General features: G+C 34.8%; 1 protein-coding gene across 4 annotated transcripts in view; it reads left to right on the top strand.

Moving 5' to 3' along the window:
• Window positions 1-23,815, top strand: part of MAP3K1 (mitogen-activated protein kinase kinase kinase 1) — a 76,266-nt gene that overhangs the window by 16,134 nt on the left and 36,317 nt on the right. The window lies entirely within an intron of this gene.

Here is a 23,815-nt window from a genome sequence, read left to right as displayed (position 1 = left end):
AAAAGTAAAGTTTAGAGCCTGGTTTTCTCTTATGAATATAGACAGATTATATTTCTTATCCTGACATAAAGACTTTCTGTGACCAGGGTTAGGGAGCCTCAACTTCTATGCAGCCTTTGGGAATCGTTAGATGAAAAGAAGTTCTGAATTGGACCTTAGAATACATTTCTTGATATATGATTTCATTTTTATAAAAACAATACTTCATATGTCTTATGGGATAATAGCTTTTGGGGGGTAGACTGGGGAACTTAACCCTCATTAATTAATAATATTTCTTTGGATGCATGGAGTCTTCATAGACTTGCTTGGAGACTGTATATTTTTATTATTAAGTAAGGTGTGATGTTGGGGTGCGGAGCAAGTTTCCTGGTTCTAAACCCTCCTCCCCTAACATGATGCTGGTTTCACTAGTTAAAAAGTAATTTGGGTTAATAAATTTTTTCTTCTAAAATGCAAATGTTCTTAAGGAAAAGTTAAGTCTGAATGAATTATTTTAGTTAGATTAAAACCCCCAAGTTGTGATAATTATTCCTTTATTTTTCATTAGATTTCTCAATTCACAGTACCTTGTAACATCTCTACAAATAGCAAAGGTCTACTCTATGAGCAACTAATCCAAACTCATGGATGGACAATGATGAACAATTTTAAAATAATTTGTATTGAACTTTGAAATGTGTTGTGATTTTTAATAATTTGGCTTCCTAAATATGTAAACCTATAAGTGACCATGACATCTGTGATCTAGACCTAATTTTCTTTTCTCTCTCTTTTGTAACATCCATATACTATCATTTAATGTTGTATATTGTAATCATTTATGTCTTTTTTATCCATTTTACTACTCTAGTATTCCATAACTAGAAATCAGTATTGTCTTGGAAGGATTAAATTGAATACCATTAACCATTCAGGGGGTAATGGTGATACCAAGATAAAAAATTATTCTTGTCCTCATAGTATTTAGAATTACAATTCATTTCAAAGGATCATGATTTTAGATAGTTAACGTGGAAAGTGAAGACACCTACATTATGACTGTGATGGAAGGGATGTGCAATAAATGCAAGGAAGAGTTCCAAGCAGAGAACTTGAGAAATGTAGAGAGGGAATTATCAACTTTAGCTGAGGATTGGAGAGAGGGAGAACCAAGGAAAGCTTTTGGAGTAGGGGTGGGAGGCTTTGAAGGGTGGGAGGAAGGAACTTCTGCAATTCAGATTGGTTGTCAGAAGAAGCTAGCAAGGAAAGTACATTCTCTGACTGCCAGGATTGGGAATAAAGACAATAAGCAAGGGGGAGGGCAGGTTAACAATGGAGTTTAGAGAGTAGTCTGATTTGACTGGACATGAAGGGAAATAGTACAAAATAAGCTTAGAAGATTACATTGGCTCTACATTGTAGAATGTCTGAATTGCCAGGATCAGGAGTTAATTTTTTTCCCCCATTAGACAGTGGGAGGCACTAAAGGTTTTTGATAGAATGTTTTTGACTTGTGTTAGCAATGCATCAGAAAGATGATGTGGGCAGCAGTGATACAAGGCATGAATGGAAAAAGAGACAGGAATAAGAAAACTTAAAGTAAATAGTTCAAGAGAAGAGTATTGAAGGACTCAACTAGAGTGACATCAAGTAAATGAAAAAAATAAAGGTATTAGTGAAGTCTTATAAAACTTTGAGTAGGACTAGGAATGAGATATAGGTAATATACTACAGAAAACCAAATCAGAATTCAGAAAGAGCTTAGTAGGCTAGAATAATGAGTCAAATAAAATAGCAGTAAATTTAATATGGTTAAACACAAAATTCTATACAGATTCAAAAAATCAGCTGCATTGGTAGTACATAGGAAAGTCATATCTAGAGACAAATTTGAAATTTAGCATATATTTATTAAGGAATTGTCTACTGGAGTATTTAAAAATAAAAGTTCTGTGGGAAATGAACATGTTATCAAGTCTATTACCTTTCAACTAAGAGTTGAGTAACATCCTTCATGTGTTATCTTGATTATTATGTTGATCCTAGTTAAGTCTCAAAATTGTTCATTTTCTACATTATACTAGAAATTAATTGGTCCTGCTCATTTCAGTTTGGATCAATTCATACAACTCTACCCAGGTTTCTCTGAAACTGTCTAATATTTTTTTATATACAGCACAAGAGGAATCCATTACATTTATAATTTGTTGAGCTATTATTCCTCAATTAATGAGTACTCCCTTAGTTTCCGGTTTTGTTTTATTGCCACTAAAGGGAGGTATTATAAATATTTTTGTTACATATAGGACCTTTGCCTATTTCTATGTTCTTTTTTGTGATATAGGCCTAGTAGTGGAAGAAGTAGTTTCTTCAAAGGGTTTGTACAACTTAGTAAATATGGAAGCATAGTTTCAAGTTGCCTTCTAGAATGGCCAGACCAATTTACCACTTCACCAACATTGAGTGTACCAGTGTGTCTCTTTTCCCACAGTCCCTCCAATGTTTTTCATTTTCTGATGGATGAACCTCAGGGTTGCTTTAATTTGTATTTCTGTAATTGTTAGTGATCTGAAACAGTTATTTTCCTTATGGCTAATGATAGCCTGGGTTTATTTTCTTGAGAACTGCTTGTTCATATGCTTTGACCATTTGTCATCTGTGGGGGGTGGGAGGAGCTAGCAGTTGTAAATTTCATCTGCATGGGTAGAAATAAAAAAGTTATTATCTTCTGGTAACACAGAACCTTTCCAAATTATATCTTTTAAGGATAGGGTGCTGCTTGTTGAACTAAATCTTTATTTTCCCTCATTGAGTTTGTATTAATATTTAATAACAGATTTATGGAGATTATCCCTGTTTTGACAATTACAAGGATTATGGGGAGATGATTGGGAAACTGAAAACTTGGGTCAAGATCTAGACCTTAGCTGTCACTGGGAATGCATTATCACCAAGTTTAATGATTTTGTGCAACTCTGCCTTACTAAAATCCCAATTCACACACAAATCAAGGCATTATTCATCTGATGTCATTGGGAAAACAAAGGACCAACAAGTCACCAAGACCTGATACAGGCTTTACAGCTTAATGTTAAGCAATTCCAAGGAAGTTCATAGGATATTCTTTGAAATCAGGTTGGAAATTCAGAGACCTTCATTGGTCATTAGTGTGATATTTTTATTTTTCTGGTTTTTTTATTATATGTATACATATTTTTATTTCTGCATTTCACACACACACACACACACACACACATACACACACACACACACACACAGAGTTGACAATGGTTAAAGCATAAGTACACCTTGAATGGTCCCACAGCTACATTGGGATATCCAAGTAGAGAAATTGGGCAGGCATTTGGATATGCTAGGCAGACATCTTTGGTGGAATCTGGGGATCATCTGAACAGAGGTGACTATGGGTGAGATCAAATTGTAATATAACATGAGGGACCAAAGGGTCTTACTGAGAATAAAGAACTTAGAATGAGGATTAAAAGTGATTATGACTAGTCAAAAGGACATCAGAGCTTAGTATTTGAGAGGTGGGAGCAGTTCTAGGTGAAAGCTCTTGTATTTGCCTTATAGAGGTATGGAAGTCCTAAGAATCAGCATTAGTCAGTAATGAAACTAGGGTATTAGGGTCATCAGTATGAATGAGATTTCCTAAAATGGTGGCAAGAGTTGGAATGGGGGAAGATTGAGGTAGAATTTACTTTAAAAATAAATTCAACGCTTTATTAGATATGTGAAGAGTTCTAAGGGGCATTATGCTTCAAATAATGTAAAATCATGAGGCATTATACTCAGAAGTATCAAAATAGAATCTGCTAAAGATATTGAGATAGATGAGAAAGGGATTCAGCGAAAAGATGAAAATCATAAGAATTTGAAGAGGATGGTATAATTCTTTTTTATTGACCAAACTTATTTTTTCAAATACCAAGCTTTCTAATGATGTAAATTTCTGTCATTAGTCATGGACATTATTTAAAGTGCAAATTAGAGTCACAGATAGAATACATATACCATTTTTTTTAAACCTTACCTTCTATCTTGGAATTAATACAGTGTGTTCAAAGGCAGAAGATCTGTAAAGGTTTGGCAATGGGGGGTAAGTGATTAGCCCAAGGTTACACAGCTAGGACATGTCAGAGGCCAAAATTGAACCCAGGACCTCCTAATTCTAGGCCTAGTTTTCAATCCACTGAGACATGGATGCTTCTCATTAGAATAAATTCATTCAAATTCTTCACATTTTTCAGTCATTCAAAAACCCTGTAAATAGGTAGTGGTTTTTTAGGTCATTTAAAAATCATTTTTTGAAATAAAACTAAGGAAATAAAAATGTTCTTAAAGATACAACTTTGTCTGGAATTGTCATAATACTTTATACCAGGTTGATTTTTATTTATAAAATTAGCTGATAAAAAATTCTAAATCATTAAAAATGTAAGTTCTAATTTTTAAAAATGGCTGGATTCTGATTGAACTTTAGAAAATCTGAATGAGGGAAAGAATGAGAATGATAGGGATGGAAAAAAAATTTTAATGGACAGAACCTCTGCTTAGGGTGGATGGGACAGTGGTAACTGACTCCTGATAAAGGCCCAGCTTCTTAATTCTTAATGTTTTTTTCCCCCTATAAAAGAGAATGATCTTTACTTTGGAAGTATCCCCCTCCAAAAAAAGACTAGATAAATAAGGAGATAAAGAATATCTAGTTTCTCTCCATGAATTTTAGTCACCTGGCCCAGATGGAAAGAACTGACAAATATTATTAGGCTATTGTTCGTGATGTTTGAAATATAATAAAAAATGGATATGGTACCCCAAGACTGGAAAAAATCTAGTAATTGGGGTTAAGTAACTTGCCCAGGGACACACAACTAAGCAGTGACTGAGACCAGATTTGAATCTAGAACCTCCTGTTAGGACCTAACTCTCTTTGCACTGAGCCACCTAGCTAGCTATCTTCTTTACATCCCTTCTCCATGGCCCGCTTGTTTAAGGGAAGAGAACTGAGACTTCAAACTGTAGTCCAGGGAGCTTGACTTTTGATTCCTGGAGAAATTCTAGAAAAAGATCACTAAAGAGATAGTTGGAAAATATTTACATAGGGAAGTGGCAATAACTAAGAGCCAACATGGCTCATCAAAAATAAATCATGCTGGACTAACATTTCATTTTTGAACTGGTTACTTAAATTAGCTAGGGGAATACTGTGGACATAGCTCATCTGGATTTTAGCAAAGCTTTTGGTAAAGTATCTTATTCTTGGCTAGAAAACTGAGAAATATGGATTATAAGTGATGATACAGTCAGATTGATTGGAAACTCTTTGAATGGCTAAACTCAGAGTAATTTGTTAATGGCTATTCATACAGTGGATTGCCTTGAGAAGTCATGGGGTTTGTCTCCTTGAAATCTTCCAGCAGAGACTGAATGACTACTTGTCCAGTATAGGTTATACTAGATGGCCTTTTTCTAGTTCTCACATTATGAGATTCTGTGAATAAAAATATGATACATCTTCACATTCATTTTTGGCATATTTTGTTATTCTAAATTAACAATTTTTAAATTCTCTTTAACCATCTTTGGAGTAGGACTTAAATGCCCCAGGTCAAGTTTAAACAAGTATTTATTAAGCTCCTGTGTCACTGTGCTAAGTGCTAGAGATAAATGCAAAAACAGTTCCTATTCCCAAAAAGCTCACAGTCTGACAGGGGAGACAAAGTGCAAATAATAACAGTACAAACAACATATATATATATAGGATAAATTGGATACAATCTCAGAGGGAAGGCACTAACATTAAGGAGAACCAGGAATGGCTTCTTGCAAAAGATAGAACTTTAGCTGAGATTTCGAGGCAGATATGAGGAGGGAGAAAATTCCAGGCATAGGGGATAGGCTTTGAAAGTGCCTGCAATCAGATGATGTAGTGTCAAGAGGCTAAAGTGACAGGATTGCAGAGTACATAGAGGACAGTAAGATAAAAGAAGAATGGAATGCTGGGAAAGGGCAAGATTATGAAAGGCTTTGAATGCCAAAGGATTTTACATTTGAAACTGTAGGTCAATGATGTCAAAATCCTAGCCTGCAAAGCTCACAGGTACAGGCCAAACTTGATTAAAATATAATTGGGAAATGCTTAATGAAATAAAAATAAAATATAGATTATTTTAGTTTGTGATTTCTAAGTCAATATGCTACCTGTAGGGATCTCTCCTTTAGGCACCACTTACATTTATCAAACAGGGCAGTTACCTGGTCAGATTTGCCTTTTAGGAAGGTCACTTAGGTTTCTGAATGGAAGAGGGTCTGGAGTTGGGAAATAACATGAGAGGCAAGAAGACAAACCAGTATACTAGTATAGTATAGTAGGCCTGGCTTGAGGCCTTGCCAGGGTAGTGGCAGAATCAGAGAAGGGTTCATGGGAGTGAGATAGAAGTATTAGGAGAGATGGAAAATTGTAGATGCTTGGGGGGGGGGGGGGACACTTTAGTGCATATATTTTAATAGTTAATTTTTTGTTACTCTGAACATATTTTTAAAACATAAGAATAAAGACTAATTTGTATCTGTAATTATTTGTATTGTGTCCAGGTTGAGTATATAGAAGTAATGATTCATTTGATTGCTGATATGTGCTATGATCGAAATGAGTTTGACAAAGCCCTCTAAAAGAACAGAGTTGCTTTGGTGTAGTTCTATAAAAATAGGGCTAGAGATGATAATTTCCAAAATGTTTTCACTTTAGAGCATTCCATAATTTAAAAGAACTAAAAATTCTTAGTTTACTATCTGATTTTGGTATCTTTTCCACTTTTAGTGCCATGTGTAAAATTATAATTTCTCTTTAAAAGATAAGTCTTATGATCAAGTACTCTTTAAGAAATTAGAAAATCCATGATTATTATTATTTATCATTGAATACAATATAAAAATAAATATTCTTCTCTATACTACTCAAACATTTCATTAAATTAGAACATGAAGCATTCTAATTGAGCTTGAAGTAGAAAATTGAATACTTTTTCCTACTGGGTTTCCTTACTGATTGCACAGTAAGCTTAATTGTATTTTGCACCTGAATTAAATTAAAAGTTAATAAGATTTTTAAAATAACACAACAAATCTAACAGTCAGTTCTTCCATAGACTTAATAATAATGGGGGAAATTTGGATTATATTAAAATTATATTCTGAATATTTTCCACATAATTACCTAGTAGGAATAATATATATTTCATGGCAAAATGATAGGTGCATAGACGTTTGGTGCCAGAAAAGAATTCATAAATTGTCTCTTCCATCTTCCTTATTTTACAGAATGAGAAATGGAGATCCAGAAGTATTGTATTATCTAAGGTCAGCTGGCTAATTAGTTCTAGAAAATAGAAAGACATTTTTTCTCCCAAATTCTGGGTTTTTGCACTAATTCTTCATTTCTGATGTTCTAATTCATGTCTTTTTAATGGCAAGTGAAAGTAGTAGTTCCTAGTTTCATGCTTAAAAACTTATATTGCTTCTAAATTCTTGAATTATCTACACTTATCCTTAATTTTCATCGAAAATCTGTAAGAAGTGATTATATTTTGAATTCTTTAGATGTTATTTTCAACCAAGTTTTTTTCATTTAGAAAGTAGAAATGACTTGATTATTCATCCTTTCTATTCCTCTTTTACCACCTTTTTCAAGACAAAATGACTGTTGACTAAAACTCTCTATGGTTTTAGTCTGTCAGTTTGCTTGAAAAAGGCATATTGGTAAAGTATATTTTAGTAGTAACAACAGTAAAAGCACCTGATAAATACACACTGTTTCAAGTTGTACAAAGGACTTTATATGCCCAGATCCCAGCAGCAGCCTGGGAGGTGGGTGCTGAAGATATTATCCTCATTTTACAAGTGATGAAATAACTAAGAAAATAGCCATGGCCCTAAAGACATGATATAAAAAGACCTCTCCCTCTCTCTCTCTCTCTCTCTTTCTCTCTCTCTCTCTCTCTCTCTCTCTGTCTCTCTGTCTCTCCCTCTCTGTCTCTCTGTCTCTCTGTCTCTCTCTCTCCTCCCCCCTTCTCTTCTCTCTCCCCCCTCCCCCTTCCCCTCCCCCTCTCCAGAGAAAGGGTTGTCCATCGATGTGGATTGCATATGTCAGATTTTTGTGAAGTATTGATTAATTTTGCTAAATGTTTTTTCTTCCATTTTTCTTTTTTAAATAACTTGCTATAAGCAATGATTCTTTAGGCAGCAAGGATCATAGGGATATCTAGTTGATGTAAAAACAGATATATTAATACATATCTACTTTTCTTTTTTTAAAAAGTAGTCAGGTAGGATGTCAACTGAAGATAATGCCTTGACTCCAAGGCCAACACGATTACGCTTTTAAAATCCTTACTTTCTGTCCTAGTAACAACTTTAGGAGAAAAGGGCTGGGGCTAGGCAGCTGGAGGATAAGTGACTTGCCCAGGTCATATACGAAGTGTCTAATTTCACATTTGAACTCGGGTCCTCTTGCCTTTAGCCCTGGCTCTCTATCTACTGTGCTATTTAACTGCCCAACACATAATATTTTAAGATTTTTCAAGTACAAATATCTCAGTTGATTCTTAAAACTATCCTCTGAGATTGGTGCTACAGATATTCTCATTTTTCAGGTGAAGGAAAGCTTGAAGTTAAGAAATTCTTATGGCTACATAAGATTATATTAGTGTGTTGATGTTTTTGAGTGGCTTTTCAGTTGTGTCCAAGCTTTCTTGGCTTTATTTGGGGTTTCCTTGGCCAGTAGCTTTCCATTTTAATCTCCAATTTATTTTACAGATGAAGAAACTGAGGCAATTGGGGTTAAGTGACTTACCCAGCATCACTTACGTGTCTGAGACTGAATTTGAACTTGAGTCTTCCTAATTCCAGGCTGGGCACTGTTATCTACTACACAAACATCAAGACTCAGTCCTGAATTTGGAGCCAGAAAGCCTAGATTGGAATTGGAATAGATAAAAATTAATCTTAGAAACTTTATACTAAATTTATAAGTATTTATTAGGAAAGAGAAAGAAAGATATAGGGTTTCCAGCCTTTCTAACTAAGTCCCCAGCCAAATTATTTCAGCTCCATTAAGTCCTAGATTCCTCATGAGCCTAGCTACACATATGGTCAGGCCAGACAAATTTAAGATCTACCAAGGAGCAAGCTTGAGTCCAGGAAGAGAATCCAGAGCCCTTTAAGAGTCCAAGTTCCTAGATTCCCAGCCTGATTTGGTCCTGGCTGGCCACCACTTGCCAGAAACAGCTTACATAGATAAGCACTGGGATGACTGAAAGAGAGCTCCTTTGACAAGGATGACGCCCCCAAAATGGCAGACTGTGGGCGTTTCACATGCTGGCTTTTCAAGCTCAGTCTAAATCCTCCCCCAAGATCCTCCAATTGACCAGCATTTCACTTTAGTACCTGTATGTCACATCCCTTCACTTCCACCATCTGGAATCCCACCTACCATTCTGGCAGATCAAGACATGTGATTCTGTGACTCCTGTGGCTTAAGACTTCTGAGATCTCATGGTCTCCTACATATTTAATTCACACAGGATCCTGCTTCAGAGGCTCACTCTTTAACCCTGAATCAGTCATTTAGCCTCCCTTAGCCCCAGGTCCTCATTGTAAAATGAGAAGGTTGCATTAGACCATCTTGATGGACCCTTGTAACCCCAAACCCAGTGATCCTATGTGTCAGAGCCAACAATCGAACCCAAGTCTTAGCAGACTCCATGTTCTGCACCCTTTCATTGAGTCAGGCCTGCTGTGTGCCAGGTACTGTGCTAAGTACTGTAAATAATAATAACAGCAACAGAAACCTTGTTCTCAAGGAGCTCAAATTCAGGAGGGGGAAACCAACTGGTTACAAATGGAGTAAATTGGAAATAATCCACAGAAGAAAGAGACTAAGATTAAGGAAGGCTGCAAAAACCTTGTTGAGGGTAGAATTTGTAACTGGGATTATGATGTCGTATTGCCTACAAGTTGTGCCTTCTATGTGTGTTACTTGGGCCAATAGGTTGGTATTTGTATTTATATTTCAATAATAGCTTATATATTTACCAAGGAAAAGAAGAAATATTTAAAATAATACTAATAATCATTTATAAAATTATAACTAGTACTTTACTTCTGAAAAACTTAATACATGTGTTTTTTTTTTTAATTTAAAACCTAGTTCTAGAGATATTTTTAAAATCTTTACCATAAAATATTTAAAATTTAAATTTAAGACTTTAATGATTCATGAAGAACCAAGTAATTAATGTAACTTTATACTTCCTTTTCTAAGTCTATTTAGACACAGAGAGCTAGATTCAGAGAGCTAGAAAGGTCCTTTGATTTCATCCAGTCCAACTCCTAAATTTTACAGATGAAGAAACTGGGGGGAAAAGTGGTTTATGAGTTTTGTTTTATTCTTTATTCTAAATATTTGTGGAAACATTAGGTTTTTTTTTAATCCCAGGGCTGTCATTCTGATGATAGAAAGCTAAAAGTATTCATTGTTTATTCATTCACCATGTCCTTGATAGCTCAAGAAGAACCTCTTAGAAATATTTGAAAACAAATGGAACTTTGTTCTCGTCCTCTTCCTTTATTGTTATAGATCCTTAATTGTTGGAAACAAACAGGTAAACAAGGAAAAGGACACTAATTTTTTCAGTCCTCTGCTAAATGTGTATTTCCTTTAAGTGATGTTCTTCCTGTCCTAGCTGGTCCTACATTGTGGAGTTAAATTATCCTAGTTTTTACCAAATGGTGAAAGGAGTTTTCATTGCAATGGACGAAATACATTAGAACTTATTACAGGAGTCACTGTTTAAGAGTAAAATTCAATATAAGCTGAAGTTTGGGTCTTATGTAAGGATGTTAAATTGATAAAACATCAATGGGACCTTTTTAGGAAGAAGTTTCATATAGAAGATAGTCCAACAGTTTGGAACCAGACGATAGCATTATATTGAGTCTCCAGTAAACTTTTTTTTTAATTGCATCCTTCTCCAGTTGAGTTGTGACCTTAAATTTTCATTTTATATATATAAATCTTAGAAGAAGTTTAGCAGTTGCTTTAGAGTGTTCATATCTGAAGAGGCATTTAGGAAACTCATTTTTGTTTTTTAAAATTATATTTTTATTTCATTAAATATTTCCTACTTGCATGTTTTATTTTTAACATTCATTTAAAAAATTTTTTTGAGTTACAGATTCTTTCCCTCTCTCTTACCCCTCTCTCCTACTTGTTGAAAAGGCAAGCATTTATATATTTAGCATTTATACATTTCCAGTCATATAAAATATAACTCCATATTAGCCATGTTGCACAGACACACATACACAAAGTAAGAAAAATAGAATTAAATTATGCTTCAGTTTACACTCAGAGTTCTTCAATTCTCTCCCTCTGGAGATGGATGGTATTTTTCATCATGGGTCATTTGGAATTGTCTTGAATCATTGTCTTGATCAGAGTAGTAGTCTTGCACAGGTGATCATTCTTACAATATTGTTATTACTATATAGATTATTTTCCTGGGTCTGTTCCCTTCACTTTGCATCAGTTAATTTAAGTGTTCCCAATTGTTTTTGGGGGTTTTCCCCCCTAAAACCACCCTGCTCATCATTTCTCATAGCTCAGTAGTATTCTATCACAGTCATGCTACAACTTCTGTAGTCATTCCCCAATTAATGGACATCCTCTCAATTTCCAGTACTTTGCCACCATTAAAAGAGATGCTGTAAATATTTTTGTATAAATTAGGTCCTTTTCCCTTTTCTTTGTTCTCTGGGATACAGATCTAATAGTTGGTATTGCTGGATCAAAGGATAAGCAGTTTTATAGCCCATTGGGCATAGTTCCAAATTGTTATCCAGAATGGTTTTGCCAGTTCATAACTTTACCAGCAATTCCTATTTTTCTACATCTCTAACATTTTCCCTTTTCCTTTTCTTTCCATTTTAGCCAATCTGATAGGTGTGAGGTGGTGGTACCTCAGAGTTGTTTTAATTTGCATTTGTCTAATCAGTAGTGATTTGGAGCATTTTTTATGTGACTATTAATAGCTTTGATACTTCTCCTGAAAACTGCCTATTCATAGCCTTTGACAATTTATCAAGTGGGGGATGGCTCTTATTTTTATAAATTTGGCTCACTTCCATATATATATTTAGAAATGAGACTTTATCAAATAAACTTACAGCAAAAAATATTTTTCCCAGTATTCTGCTTTCCTTTGAATTTTGGTTGCATTGGTTTTGTTTGTGTAAAAACCATTTAGAAAATTTAGGAGAATAAGAGCAGATGAATTTATAACTAGAAGAAGTGAATATTTTATGACCAAATTTTGTTTTTTCACTATGGCTGGAAAGCAAAAACTTTTTAAAGTAGAAGAGCTACATTTGGATATATCCTATATTCCTACTGTTTTTTTTTTTTACCTCTTCCCCTTCCTTAAGCTACATACTGGTTTTAAGATAACCAATTTAATGGGGGCATCTGGGTAGCTCAGTAGATTGAGAACCAGGCCTAGAGACGGGAGGTCCTAGGTTCAAATCTGACCTCAGCCATTTCCTAGCTGTGTGACCCTGGGCAAGTCACTTGACCCCCATTGCCTAGCCCTTACCACTCTTCTGCCTTGTAGCCAATACACAGTATTGACTCCAAGAAGGAAGGTAAGGGTTTAAAAAAAAAAGATAACCAATTTCCAAATCTCTTTATTGTTCTATCTCTTCCTTTTGGTGCTACTAGACCAAAGAAGCTAGTGTTTTCTATCATAAAGGTATTTCCATAACATTCAGCTTACTGTCTTATCTGTCTAGACTGCTTATGTGGCATTCTGGTTCTACTAGTAGAATGATATCTCTTAACACTGCATAACAATTAGAATTCTCTTTTCAGCAAAGGAAAAATAATAGCTCACTTGTTATACTTTTCAATGTACAAAGTATAAAGTGCTTTTCTTACAATAGCCCTGTGATATACATAAGTATTATCTATTTTATGATGAGGCTGCTGAGGTCCAAAGAGGTTAAGTGACTTTCCCAAGATAAGTGGCAGATAAAACATATATATATATATATTTTTTTTTAATTAAAAATTTTTTTAAACCCTTACCTTCCTTCTTGGAGTCAATACTTTGTATTGGCTCCAAGGCAGAAGAGTGGTAAGGGCTAGGCAATGGGGGTCAAGTGACTTGCCCAGGGTCACACAGCTGGGAAGTGTCTGAGGACAGATTTGAACCTAGGACCTCCTGTCTCTAGGCCTGGCTCTCCATCCACTGAGCTACCCAGCTGCCCCCAAAATATATTTCTTAGAGTTGCAAACTGAAGGTCCTTTAGGTTTACCCTAAAACCAGCTCCCCTTGTTTTAGGGTCTATGCTTCTTCAGAGTTTAGGATTGATATTCAGGTTCTGACTTCACTACTTATTTTCTGAAGGTCTCTGGGCAAATCACTTAAGTTTTGTGGACTTCACTTTCCTCTTCTATAAAATGAAAAGATTGAACAGGTTGACTTTTAAGGCCTTTTTCATCTCTAAATCTATGATCCTATAACTGGGGAGACCTAAACGTGGACTTGTTGGAATTCTTGGATTTGTTCTGTTTTGTCACCTGGGTATGAAGAAGTGAGACAACAATCTCTTCTCCATGCCGGCCATGAGTTTCCTGACTTCCAAGCAAAGAGAGTTACAAGCTACAATTCAAAGGTTAGTCATTAGCGGAAATTAATAAAGGATTAGTGGGTGGTGGCCAAGATGACAGAGGAGGAGTAGGGACCTTCTTCCTCAGAATTTACTCTCCAAACAACTTTGATATAATGCCTCAAAAACAAAAAGATGGAATGAAAAATTTTCCACCCAACACAACTTAAAAGGTTGGCATGAAAGGTCTGTTGCACCAGGGTAGGCATGAAACACAGACCAGTGCACCAAGGCAGAGCCCACCATGGCAGGCCTGGCAGGCCTTGGGGGCAACTGAATCAGTGGCAGCCATCCCCAGAGCTCTCAGACACAGAGGGTAAGGGGGTGGCCAGACAGCTGGTCAGAAAGAGATTCCTGGGGTACCTTTACTGGCTCTGGGTGTAGGACTCTGTTGCATCACCCGTGTACAGATCCAGGCCCAACTCCTGGGGCCTAGTCCCTGGTCCCAGCTGAGGAGAAGCACTAGCTCACTAGTCCTTGAGGCCCAGGGAACAGAGGGCCACGTTTACATTTCCTGGGCAGAAAAGTGCCTGTGGTCACTCACAGACCTAAGATTATAGCAATGGAAATAAAAGAGGAGGTGCTAAATTTTTTTTTAATTGCAGAACATAGTAACTATGAAGTGAAAAAGAGTTGAAAGGTGGCATTAGTGTTTTTTTGAAACCTAAATAACTATGATAGCTTTTTTAATCAATTTTTTTCCTAATCTTTGTTTCACATTGCCTAAATTTCCCACTATATTCCTTTTTCTTATACCTCTCATATAAGAAAGAATTTTTCAAAGGAAAGGAGAGGGGAAAGAATAGGAAAACCGATCTCACAGCAACATTAAGAATATCTGCAGTGTTTCACACTTTAACACTTCCTACCTCTACAGAGGAGTAGAGGTGTTTTCTACTCTCCTCTTTGGAATCAAGCCTGACCTGTAATTTTGCACCATTTGTTTTCTGTTGTTTCATAGCTCTTTTGTTTATGTCATTGTATATATGTGTGCCTTTTTTTTTTAACTTTGCTCAATTCGTTTTAGAAGATCAGTAGATAGTACATTAGGTCTGGAGTCAGGAAGACCTGAGTTCAAATTTGGCCTTGGACATTAACTTAGCTGTGTGACTGCCTCAATTTGCTCAACTGGAAAATGGGGATAATAATAATAGCACCTACCCCTTTAGGGTTGTTTTCAGGGTCAAATAAGATATTTGGAAACTGGGGTGCTTTAACTTATAGTCCCCTATATAAATACTGATTCCCTTTCTCTTCAGTTTGCATCAGTTCATGTTAGTCTTTGCATGCTTCTTTATATTTGTTCTATGTTATACAATAACATTCCATTATATTAATGTACCAAAATTTGTTTTAGTTGTAATAATTTAAATTGAAGAATTGGATGTATTTACTTGGGGTAGAGGGTGCAAAGAGAAAATAATAAAAAGCTGAGGACAGAACTAGTGATAGTAAAAATTAACAAAAATAGTCTGCCCTCCCTGGAACTCTGAAAACGTATTCCTGCAGAGGAAGTTCATCATGCAGTATCAGCTCAGGCACTGAATATGCAGTAGAAATATTCTGACTTGGAGCTAAATGCTAATTTGGCAAAGAGAAGAGGTGCTCTAGAATAAGAAATTTTCATTAGTTTCTATCACAACCAAAATAAAATCTTTCTTCTTGGAGATAATCTAGTTCTCTTGCCTTTGATTAGATCTTAAGCACTATTCTTGTAATTTGGTTTCCCAAATACCTCAGACTAGGAAGAGATGGTGTACTGAGGGTAGATTTCCAGGTATACTTAAGTTCCTTTTGGATTTGAGTTATTTTCTCTTTTTTGGTGACAACATAGCTTCAACATTTTTTTAAAAGGCTCTTCACATGTTTTCCATGTTAAGATTTCACTATATATTTTCCTCCACAAAATTTTCAGAATTCTGGAAAATTACTCATTTGAAGGTCTTATCCTTTCTAATAATTATGTTTTTTAATAAATTGAGGTCCTTAATATGTACATTATACATGTTACAAGGCTGAGAGAATCATATCATTCCATAAATTACTCTGCTCAAGTATTGTCATGTAAATTATTGTATATTAAACATAAATCTTATTGAAAATCATTTGCAGGTGACTGCCACCTAGTCTAATTTTTTCTTGAATACAATTTAATAAATTTATTTCTAATGGCAGGTAGTTTGTTCAATAACTTCTCTCTTTTGTAATATTTTTGATAGCAAGAAAGTTTTGAATGTTTTATAATTTTCTGCTTGTTTCCCAAATTTTATATATTCTGCGATATTTTTAACTTTATATATATATATCTATGTGTGTGTATATATATATATATATATATATATATATATATATAAACAATCATTAGATCTTTGAATTCTAGGTTCTTTGGATGAATACCCTCCCCAATTTCTAAAATTACTAATCCATTGGTATATTTAGTATAATCTCAAGTCTAGTCTCCTCCTGTCTTTGAGTGCTTCCAACCATAAAATTATCCCAATTTATGCTAGTTGCCATTTTTTACTTTCTGCTCAGTAAACTAAGCTTCTATCATCATATCTTCTGTCAGTAGTGTCAGATTCGTTACTTGGTCTTGGGAAACAAACAAGTCATTATAGAACTGCTGACATAAATGTTCTATCTTTGGTGTGCTTATCTCTTTCTATTTTTGTCTCCAAGTGCTACAGGTATTGACTAAAATGTTTCTGTTCTTACCTTCACTCCTTTTTCTCCTTGACTTCTTTATCTTCTCCCCTCCCCCCAAATAGCTATAATCCTCCAGGATTTTTATTTCCTTACTAATTGTCACATTTGATTCCTTCCCCTTTTAGAATCTTTTTGACTAATTAATTCTAACATTTTTGTATTTGGGCACTTTTTTAGAATCTTTCTGATGCAGTAGTTTCCCAAAGTTTTTGTTTTTATCATGACTTTCACAAACACCAACAAAACATTCCCATATATAAAAAAAAAAGAAAACTAGATTGTATATGAAACTGTAAATCTATTATGTACATCTTTTTTAAGTATATGTTAAATCTCACTTGGTGTATATCATACTTCCCTGCCACCTGAACTCTTCTTTTAAGTTCTTCTCTTTTTCCTCTTCCCTGTCACAAGAATGTCTTTAATGATTGGTCTTTTGCATCAATCAAACTTTTAGAAAATCTATTAAAATTGTTTGCCTTTATAACATAGCCATTGCATTAGTTCTTTCTTTCCTGCAGATTCTTGAGTAGTTCAGTTGAGAGCTTCCTTCTTTGAGATTTACCCAAACTGCAATTCTTAGTTAACCTCAGGCCTTGGTTTTTATATTGTATATGTTTCTATCATTACTGTATATAAGAATCCAGTCAACAGCACATTTAGGATCTATTTTCCACTCCTAATGTTATTACGTTTTCATCTCCAAATCCATCTCATCTTCAAAATAGCAATCAGTTTTATTCTTGTTTACCTTTGTTACATTTGGTAACTATCACATTTATTTTAATTTTTTTTTGAAGGACAAATGTATCACATTTCTCCTTTGTGTTTGAAAAGAGTGGGTGGATTTTTCCAGCTTTTCCCCCAAATGATCACATATCTTTATATATTTCCCTTTTTTAAAATTGTAACTTCTATTATGTAGTCTAGTGGGTGTGTATAATTCAAGGGATCCATGTTCTCCTACATGTGGCTATTGCTCCTCACCAGTTCAGATCACAGCCCGGCCATGTGTCCTATGTGATTGTTGTCCATAAAACCTCAATAGAGGATCCAGTATGCTGGAGTCCTAATTGTAGGTCTTATTTTGTGAATCCTAGTATATATTCAAGTTGTCTGTAATCCCCCATTTTTCATTTGATGACAGGTTCCACCTCCTTTTTTAGTCCCACCTATCTTTTCATTGAGCATATACTATATTCTGCTTACTTCACATGCCATGCATCGTTTTTTATGTGTCCTTCTGTCTTGAATTTGAGATTGTCTATGATTCACAATCACATAATGGTGAATATTGATGTTGAAAGATGATATTTTGAAGTTTGGTATTATAAGACCTAATCAATTTCTATGTCTTACTCTCTAATTCGCCACTCCCTTAACCACCCACTCTCAGCTCATTGTTGATCCATAGTATCCAACTATGTGTAAAGTGATCTGATTATATTAACCCCCTCACTAATAACCTTCAGGATACTTTTAAAATAAGATAAAAACTCCTCAGCCTGGTTTTTAAAGTCCTTCACAGTTTGATTCTATCCCACCTTTGGAGCCCTCATGCACATGCATTCCACATTCCAGACAAACTGGCCTATTTGCAAGTCCATACTTAATTAACTCTTTCCTTACCTACCTCTTAGAATACCTCGTTTCCTGTCCAGTCCAATTAGTTTGCCATCTCCTATGAGAAGCTTTTCCTAATATCCTTACTTTAATTTTTTCCTTTCTAAGATTATTGTGTATGTGTTTATTCATTTAGTGTCTCTTTAGTAAGATTGATAAGCTCTTTGAGGAGAGAAATGTGTTTTGTTTTTTTACTTTGTATTCTGAGCTTTTTGTGAGTGCCTTGTGCTCAGTTCATGGGAAGGGGAATATTACAGAATTAAGAGTACAAGAAAGTAACTTTGCAGAATTATCCAAAAAAGCTTAATGCTTAGTAAATTGGATATAATGAAATTTATGCCACATGGATTTTGCCAGTGATTTGTTTACAAGCATCTACTAAAGTAACTGCTGTATTCTTTATTTGAAAGCTTTATATAGTATCCCCTATGTACCAGGCACTGTGCTAAGTATGGAAACAAGAAGGGCAAAAGATAGTCCCTGCCCCCAGGAAGGTTAAAATCCAATGGGGGCCATGATATGCAATTGTATATACAAACTAAGCTACATACAGGACAATAGGAAAGAATTAACAGAGAGACATTGAAATTAAGAGGAGCTGGGGTTGGGGAAGGCTTCCTATAGCAGATAAGAGTTTAGCTAGGACTAAAAGAAAGCCAAAGAGATCAGTAGTCAGAACAGAGGAAAATGGTGGACAGCCAGAGAAAAAAATGTTTAGAGCTGAGAGGTGAAGTGTCTTGTTGGTGGAACAACCAGGAAGCCAATTTCACTGGCTCAGAATACTCATTGGAGTTTATTTGAAACAAACAAAAAAAAAACTGGGAAGGCAGAAGGGGACTAGTGAGTTTAGAAACACAAGAGCTGGAATTAGTATTAGGAAAGAATTACTGAACTCATACATAGCACTTATATTCTATCTATTAATGATTAATCATACATTATTTTGTGATATTCCCATTACTACTATCTTTGTTGTTATTTAACTCATATTTTAATGAGATGTAGTAGTATATCTTCACCCATGTTTGACAGAAGCTTGACCTTTGAAGTCAAGATTTGAACGTTCTACGTATGAAGCATAGGAGCTATGTACCAGAAACAAGTTATATTTAACCAGAGAACTCTAAAGCCATAAGTTGAACATGAAATGTAGTAAAGAGAGTTCCCTGACCTGAATTATATAGGTCTGGACCCAAAAAAAATCTTTTAAAAATAACATATTAAAATTTCAAGTTTGTCTTGATTTCCTGGCTAGTTTTCAGTTCGCTAAGGACAGGGGCAGGGAACCTGAAGAAAGTCAGGAGATGGGGGAGGATACATTAAGTTAGGAAATGGAATAATTTGTCTGAGGAACAGAGACAACTGAGACTGAAGGGCTATGACTTGTTTATGTTCCATGGCAAATAAATGGAAGCCCAGGTATTATGATTCTTTCTATGAAGTCCCAAAATTGTTAAGTGCATCTTCCATAACTTTGTAGACAAATGGTTAAAAGCTCTGTATATTTCCTTTTGTTCCTTCCTGTGGAGATTTTTTAAATAAAATTCATTTATTTTAATAGATTTTTATTTAATAAATTTTTATTTAAAAATTTTTTAAATTCAATTTTAGTTTGTTTCAAATTTTCTCTTTCTCTCCTACCCAAAGAGAAGCCAAGAATAAAACCCATTGCATATGTTTGTATGTGTATTCATGCAAAACAAATTCCTGCTTTAGCATTGTCAAGAAAGAAAGAAAAGAAATATTGCTTTAGTCTGTATTCTGAGTCTATCAGTTCCCTATTTGGAGGGAGGTAGCTTATTTCATCATGAATCCTTTGGAATTGTTGTTGGTCATTGTACTGAATCTTTCAAAGTTGATTATTTTTACAATATTGATATTACTGTGTAGAACATTGTTCTGGTTCTATACTTCTGGTTCTACACTTCATTTTGCATCAGTTCATACAAATCTTCCTGGATATTTCTGAGACCATTCCTTTCATCAGTTTTAATAATACAGAAATACTTCATCACATTCATATATGATAACTTGTTTATACCTTCCTCAATGAATAGGTACCTCTTTAGTTTCTAATTCTAACAACACAAAAAGAGCTGCTATAGATTTAAATAATATGGGTTCTTTTCTTCTTTCTTTGATCTTTTTGGGATATAGACCTGGTAGCAGTATCTCTGGGTATGTATGAACAGTTTAATTGCTTTTTGGACATAGTTGCAAATTTCTTTCCAGAGTGATTTTTCCAGAGTGATCCAGAGTCCACTTAAAAGTTCCTCAGCAGCACATTATTTTTTCTAAACCCTTACCTTCTGGGTTGGTATTCTAAAACATAAGAATGGCATGGGCTAGGTATTCAGGGTTAAGTGACTTACCCTGAGTCATACAACCAGATAGTGTCTGTGGCCAGATTTGAACCCAGGATCTCCTGTCACCGGGCCTGACTGGCTATCTACTGTGATTTCTTCTGAAAACAATTTATATCTATTCTCAAGCCACTTATTAATTGAGAAATGGCTCTTCTTATAAATTTGACTCGGTCACCTGTATATCCTAGAAATAAGTCTTCTATTTTCTGTTCTCCCCACTTGATATTCAGACTTCCACGCTTCTGTGGAGATTGTTCCCAATGACTGAAAATGTATATATTACTATCTGGTCATCTCTGTCATTTATAATCCCCGGCTTCATTTTAGGCTAAAGAGTTATGCTGTATCCTATGGGAAGCCTTTCCTGAAACCTCTGGTTTTTAGTGTTCTTGTTCTCTCTTTCCTATACTGAATGCATATGTGCTTGTGTAATTTTTGTCTCCTCCTACTTACCCCTCAAAAAATAGAAACTCCTCGTGGACAAGGTCTATTTTCTTCCCTTGGTGTCTCTTACACATAGAAAGTGTTTAGGAAAATGCCTTTTGAATGGGATAGATCAGTTGGGGTTAGTTGGGACTAGAATCTTAGTGTTCTGATTCCTAGAGTTGGGTTCTTTCCACCATATCACTGTCAAATGAATAGCATGCCAGGAAGTGTCCAGAAACTTCCGTTTTTATCTCCATCATCAGTTACCAGTGTATGGTGTTTGTTTTTTTAAATAACCTTTTCTATCAATGACTAGAACACACACCTATCCATGCCAGTTATTCAAACCCTATAGACCCTGGTGGGGGAGAAGGGGAGTAGGGATCTTAACCTTTTTTGTGGGTTATAGATCTCTTGACAGCATGGTAGAGTCTGTGGACTTCTTTTCAGGATATTTCAAATGTATAAGATTACAAAAGGAAATAATTATATTGAAATCAAGTCTGCTACCAGGAAGTCTTAATGTGTGCTATCCTGGATCTAATAATTCTAGTAATTTTGATGTAGGGAAAGGAATAAATTATGTTTTGAGAGACAACAACTATAATATGTTGAGATTGCATTGGTTTGTTGTCTGCATTGTGTTGTCTGCATTCATTAGAGGTTGGTGAAAATACAAGTAACTTTTTTTCATCCAAGGTTTATCCACACAGCTTTTGGGGGTCTATGGACATTGTTAAGAACCCTTGCTATAGACCTAAAATCATCAGTGACACGTTTGAATTTGTAAATATTGATGCAGTATTATGAACTATTTCAAGAATAAAAAGAATCGCAAATTTTGAGCCAAGATAGGAAACTAAGATTGCATTCTACATTTCATTTAATACTCTGTAGGAGAAAGAATCTCCATCACTGAGCTTATCTCATCCCTTATTGCCTATCAAGTAAATACTTTTAAGGAAATGCAGGTTTAGACTGCTAAAATATATCACATATACTCTAGAGCCCACCTAAAAATTCCAAAGAATGCAACATACCATGACTTGATTTTGCAAGTTTTGTGAAACAGTATTTCTGTTTAAACTATTGGTAAACAAAATCTTTTATCAAGATAGATGTTCTTGATTAAAATCATAGGGATTTAGGGCTGGAAAGAAAACTAACAGATTGTGCTTCCTTCTCAATAAAGGTTGTGATCAGTTGGAAAAAAATTTTAGGATACTTAATTTGACAGCATTTTCATGGAGAGTTGTAATCTCTTTATGCATTTCATTTTTACCACCAATTCACTATTTCATACTACTACATTGTTACTTTTTCTTGCAGTGATTTAGACTTTTACAAATGATTGTTCTAGTAATTTTCATTTATGTTAATTTTATACACGTAGACAAGTGTCAGAATCTGTTACCTCCTGAACTAAAATGACCTTAAAATGTAATCAAAATATACCAAGGGGACAGTTAAGTGGCTCCATGAATTGAGAGCCAAGCCTAGAAATGGGAGGTCCTAGTTTCAAAACTAACCTGAAGACACTTCCTAACTGTGTGACCTTGAGCCTAAGCTCTTACCACTCTTCTGCCTTGGAACCAATATACAGTATTGATTCTAAGATGGAAGGTAAGGTATTTGGTTTGGTTTTTTAAATACAACAAAAGGCTTCTTCAAAGAATTTGAAGTTATGGTGGGTTTATTTTGGAATTATAATTACTTTAAAAATACTAAGTAAGGTAGGAAAATTGTGGAGTGTATTAGAAAGTAAGCTGTAACTTTAAAAAAACATGAAATAAGGTCAGAACATTTGACTAGAAGAATTGGCTTATTTTCTCCACAAGAGGGCTTATAAGTGGTTTGTTATTTGAAATGCTGACAAGATATTTTTAATCATTCAAACGGAAAAATATGAAATTGCACGTTCTGGTTAAGTGTTCTGCTTCTGTTTTACTACTAATAGTTCACACTCATAACAATGCTTTACAACTGATTTCCTCACTGACTACCTTTTGAGGCCAGTAGTGAGTGTGTTGTCCCTTTTAGGGAGCAACATAAAAAGGTTGGGACATATTTCATAGTAACTCAACTGATAAGTATCCTGATTCCAAGTCTCCTAGTCTTTCGGCTCTACTACATTGCCTGTTTAACAAAACTCAGTTAAAGAATTGTTTCTGTTTGACTTAAAACTTAACTTTCCTTAATCAGATAAGTAGTTTGAACCATTAGTATAAGGTTAATATTAGATGTAAAAGTCAGAAGATTTGCATGTAAATTTACCTCTGACAGATATTAACTGTTATGACCATGAACATATCACAGCCTCTTTGGACAATTTTCTCTTGTAAAATAGAGAACATGGTACCTTTTTCATGAGTAATGATGATTAAATGAGGTGTGTGAGGGTCTGAGAATATGATTTAAATGCCAGCTATTATCATTGTGATCATAGTTCATTTAAATTTTTTTCTGCTTTACAATGCTAGCAACATAGGTTAATAAGATTTGGAACTGAAAGAGAATCTTTAGGTTCATTACAGCCTAACTTCCTGATGAAAGAAGAGACTATACAATCTTTATAAATGAATTGATAAACATAATGCTAGATGTACTATGATTAATTTTGTAATCAACTTCTATCCCCAAACATTTTTCAGTATCTGTCTCTTCACCCCATGCCTGAAATGTTTTTCTGGCTTCCTTTAAGACTCAGCTCATTTCCCACTTTCGACATAAAGGAGACCTTTACCATTTTCTCCTACTACAAGTGACTCATATTCACTCTAAAGTTACCTCTCATTTATACAGTATATATTTTGAATGTTCAAAGTTATTTGTTCTCTTAGATTGTGAGTTCCTTCAGAGCAGAGGACTTTCTTTGTAACGCCAGAGTTTAGCATAGTGCTAATAAACATATTAAATAAATAGAATTCTTTTATTATTCCATTTTGAGCACAGAATCTACTTAA

This window comes from Monodelphis domestica, chromosome 3 (genome assembly GCF_027887165.1).
Source record: "Monodelphis domestica isolate mMonDom1 chromosome 3, mMonDom1.pri, whole genome shotgun sequence".
In the NCBI taxonomy this organism is placed as follows: domain Eukaryota; kingdom Metazoa; phylum Chordata; class Mammalia; order Didelphimorphia; family Didelphidae; genus Monodelphis; species Monodelphis domestica.
The sequence above is the reverse complement of the archived record's forward strand: the minus strand, read 5'-3'. Positions and strand labels throughout refer to the sequence as shown.